Here is a 4963-nt window from a genome sequence, read left to right as displayed (position 1 = left end):
GCTTCATGCATCTTTCTTCCCTTAAGAGGCATGTGAGATCTCACTGTGGACAAAGACCACATCCGTGTCAGGAATGCAAGCAGGCCTGCATTTGTCACACACACACCTACAAACTCACACTGGAGAGAAACCTTATGGATGTAAATTATGTGGGAAAACCTTTCCTTATTTCTATTCCCTCACTCAACATATCAGGATTCACACTACAGAGAAAAACTGAATGCACACAGTGTGGGAAAACCTTCCATGAGTTCTCCAGTCTTACTAGACACACGAGAACTCACACTGGGGAGAAGCCATATAAGTGTAAGGAATGTGGGAAAGACTTCATTTATCCCTCAATCTTTAAAAGGCACACAATAACACACACTGAGGAGAAGCCCTACGAATATAAATTATGTGGGAAAGCCTTCCACCATTCTTACTCCCTCACTCAACATATGAAGATTCATACTTCAGAGAAAACCTATGAATGCAAGCAGTATAGGCAAGGCTTCCGTGAGTTCCCAAGCTTTACTGTGTGAACTCCCACTGGGGAAAAGTCATATAAGTGTAAGGAATGTGGGAAAGTCTTGACTTGTCCCTCAGTCTTTCAAAGGCACATGGTAACATACACTGGGGAGAAGCCTTATGAATGTAAGTTATGTGGGAAAACTTTTTGACATCCCTACTCCCTTGCTAAACATAGAAAGAGTCACACAGCAGAGAAAACCTGTGAATCCAAGCAGTGCAGCACAGCCTTCTGTGAGCTTCCCAGTCTTACTAGACATGTGAGAACGCACATGGGGGAGAAGGCTTTTAAGTGTAAGGAATGTGGGAAAGCCTTCATTTATCCCTCCACCTTTTGTTTTTTTTTTTAATTTTTATTTATTTATGATAGGGACACAGTGAGAGAGAGAGAGGCAGAGACACAGGCAGAGGGAGAAGCAGGCTCCATGCACCGGGAGCCTGACATGGGACTCAATCCCGGGTCTCCAGGATCGCCCCTGGGCCGAAGGCAGGCGCCAAACCACTGCGCCACCCAGGGATCCCTATCCCTCCACCTTTTGAAGACACATGATAACACACCCTGGAGAGAAGCCCTATAGGTGTAAACAGTGGCTGGCAAGACCTTCAGTTACCAAAAACATGAAAAGACTCTGACTGGAAAGAAGCCCTATGAATGTAAGGAATGTGGGAAAGCCTTCAGCTGGCCTGAGACCTTCCGAGTCCATGTGAGGCTGTGCACGGGGGAGCAGCTGTCTATCTGTGAGCACTGTGAGAAAGCCTTCAGTTCCGCCAAGTCCCCCCAGGGCCACCTGAGAACCGATACCTGAGAGAAACCTTACGAGTGTAAACAATGTGGAAAAGCCTTCAGTTGGTGCTCAACCTTTCGAGATAACATGTGAGAATTCACGCTGAAGAGAAACTGTACAAATGTGAGGACTGTAGGAGAGCCTTCGCTTCTTCCAGATCCTTCCAGGGCCAGGTGCGGACCCACACCGGAGAGAAGGCTTATGAATGTGTACAATGTGGGAAAGCCTTTAGCTGATCCTCATCCTTACAAAAGCACGTGAGGATGCACACTGGGTAGCAGAGCCAGAATTGCATATAATATTTGATAAATTTTAGTTAGGCCCTGCCTTCTAGAGAGAAATTTCATAATTGTAAGTAATGTTGGAAAATCTTGCACTAATTCATGTATAATGCTCCAGGAAGGAAATGTTGGAGGTTATAAATATGGTATTGTGTTTGTCATTACCTCATTTAAAAATGGACCCCTAAATAGTGAATTTCCAGTTCTTTCACGAATATGTGTTCATGTGAGAAATAATTTTTTTAAGTCCTCAAGTTTGAAAGGTGTTTTTTTTTTCCTGATTTTTCACTGAATACAGTTTTCTTTCTTGGTAGGTTATTTGAGCCACAGTGATTTGAAGTGTGCTTTTAAGGTGACAGAAAGTTTAACTGGTATGAAGTGTATTGTAGTGTAACTGCCTTAAAGGGAGCTTCTGATTATAACGTAGGGGCCTGACAACATTTGACTGCTGACTGTAGAATACAGCTGCCAGTAGAACTAGATTCAGAACCAGGCCACTCTCCACCAGTGAAGTTCCTAATAAAGAATCAACCTACAAAACCCCAGGCACCCACGCTTGACCCCAACACACGCCGAACACCAGGTCTGCATTCTCTCTCTACTTACAAACTTGCCGTGTGGCCCTGCTAGTGTACCTGTGTCCTCTCAAATTCCAGGATGGCTGCTGCTAACGTGTGTCTTACAATATATAATAAGAACCACAGGGACTGGTCCAGTCACATCACTGGGTCTGGATGGGGCATGTCTGTGGGGCTCACCACAAGCAATATGGCCCAGGTGAGCACCCCTAGGCTTTCCTGCTGACAGCATCACTACTGACAGGGTGAGATGAACAGAAGAGCAGGTTTTCATATCATTAGAATAACAGAACTTTGGTAATTTTGCAATTTCCTTACTGTCCTAGTATGGCACATAGTGGATATCAACTTACTTATGGATTTCTTTTTTTCTTACTGAAATACTCGCTTAATGCCGAAAATTCTAAGTATGCAAAACTCTACAAAGAGCGATCTTTGTCGCCTGCAATTTGTGCTTTTTCTTCTGCATGTGAACTGGACAGCAAGCTTTGAATTAAGAATAGAATCAGTGATATAATGAAATGTATAGATAGAGATGGTTATGCTGGATTCCATTAGGGAAATGTGGGTAGAGCTGGGAATTCTATTTCCTTAAATATCTTCTAGGTTAACCATCATTAATTGCCAAATTTACATGACATAGAAAGCAGAATGGATGCTAACTTCCAGATCTTTATACTGATTCCTGCCCCCTTTAATCAAGAGTCCTCTCACGGCAGACAGCAAGCACTTGACTTTCATTCTCTCCAACCTAACCTGTCATTATCTCCACGTGCTCCCTCAGCATAGATACTGAGAAATGTTTTTTACTTTTCACTCTGGGGATATGTTAAAATATCCCACTGCAGTTATGGAGTGTGAAATCAGTGTAATTCTGCCAATTTATGCACCATTTATTCTGAGTCTGTGTTACCAGGTTTATACAAATCCATGTACTTTCTTTGTGGTAAGTTTTTTTTTAATTTTTTAAAATTTATTTATGAGAGAGAGAGAAAGAGAGAGAGAGAGGCAGAAACACAGGCAGAGGGAGAAGCAGGCTCCATGCAGGGAGCCCGACGTAGGATTCGATCCCGGGTCTCCAGGATCGCGCCCTGGGCCAAAGGCAGGCGCCAAACCGCTGCACCACCCAGGGATCTCAGTTTTTTTTTTTTAATGTAGTTAAAACTTCTGACATTAACATGATTTCATATTCTTTTTTTTAAAAAAGATTTTATTTATTCATGAGACACACACACACACAGAGAGAGGCAGAGACACAGAAGGAGGGAGAAGCAGGCCCCATGCCGGGAGCCCAACGCGGACTCGACCCCAGGTCTCCAGGATGGCGCCCTGGGCTGCAGGCAGGTGCTAAATTGCTGCACCACCAGGGCTGCCCAGTGGGGCCTCTTAAAAATCTCCACAGGTTCCTGTTCCTGAGCCTACTCCTGTTGTTAGGTCTTTTGAGAGATACTCACCCTCTTCTCCTTAGTTATTTCTCCTCTCTCCATGTGTGCAGCGGACAGTTCTTAGAAAAGTATCATGCGAGTGTTTGACTCCCTCAAAACAGGCAAATAATTCTGGAATTTGGCAGTAGTAATCAAAATAGCCAACGACCCCACGGCCTCTTTTGTACACTCTGTCTCTGATGGCACGATAGCAGAATCTAGGAACACTAGTCATTTGTTCCTAGACAAATGGATCAGCTACCATGTTTCTTATGGGCAACATGCTCAACTGATCCCAGCAGAATCGTCAGTGTACCTCCCTGAAGATGAAATTATATTTTTCAAAATCTATGGTAGAAAAAGACAATACTCTACCAAGAAGCCTGTCAGGGCACTCTGCCCATGATAGAAGATTAAAAGCCTCAGTGTCTCACGATCCTCTGGCACTATTCCCTGTGACACCTCTGTTTTCCTGGTGAGAAACCCAATGGCTGATGAGGGATATCTGACCAAGACCTCTCAGCAATGAATCACATTTTCATCCCTCCACACTCTGGTGTCCCTAACCCCCATTGGCTACTGATATCCATTGCCATTGTAATTCATCTATGCGGTGGATTTAATATTCCTATTGGTAAATGTAGTCAGTTTTTGCTTTCACTTGGAAGCACAGAAATACCCCTGGACAGTCATGCTGCCGGGAATCACAAAGAGTCTTTCATAGTTTCCACAAACCCATAAGGCTATTCTGGATGACAAAGAGTTCTCTGCATCTCTCCTTCGTTACACTATGGAGATAATTTCATTCTCTGCTTGCCTTCAATGGAAGCCATCATCTACTTGTTAAAGCTTTTGGCTTTAAAGGGACATAAAGCCCCCCAAAAATTGCAGTTTGCTGAAACTCAGGATCAATACTTAGGGCATCTGATCTTGGAACCAGACCACACTGGGATCCACACAAAACCCCTCATGACTCCTTAATGCTGATATATCATGTTTTGAATCCCTGTGGCATTTTACATGTCACTCCTCTAAAGAAGAAAGGTTTTTCATAGTTTACAGGTGGGTCATTCAAAAGGATGAAAATGGTAAATATTAGCTTGGATATGTATTGCAAATCACTTTTCGTTTTAGATTTTATTTTGATTATTTTTAAAATCATCTCTACATACAATGTGGGGCTCAAACCCACAACTCCAAGACCAAGAGTTACATGTTCCACTACCTGAGTCATCTAAAACCCTGCAAATTCTTTTCAAGGTACTGAGACAGCAATCCTTTTCCCTTTGACGTCCAACCCAATAGGATGAATCCTACACTCTTATTTGGCCATATACCTCTGCCAAAAGTAAAACCAGAAATGTTTAGTCCAATTGGTATGCGCT

The 4963-nt window shown here is 43.2% G+C and overlaps 1 pseudogene; it reads left to right on the top strand.

Annotated features, from left to right (window-relative positions):
* Positions 1-524: 524 nt before the first annotated feature.
* LOC121494615 lies at positions 525-1573 on the top strand (annotated as a pseudogene).
* The last annotated feature ends 3390 nt before the right edge of the window (positions 1574-4963 follow it).

The sequence above is a fragment of the Vulpes lagopus genome, chromosome 7 (genome assembly GCF_018345385.1).
Source record: "Vulpes lagopus strain Blue_001 chromosome 7, ASM1834538v1, whole genome shotgun sequence".
NCBI lineage: Eukaryota > Metazoa > Chordata > Mammalia > Carnivora > Canidae > Vulpes > Vulpes lagopus.
This window is presented reverse-complemented; position numbering and strand designations above follow the sequence as displayed.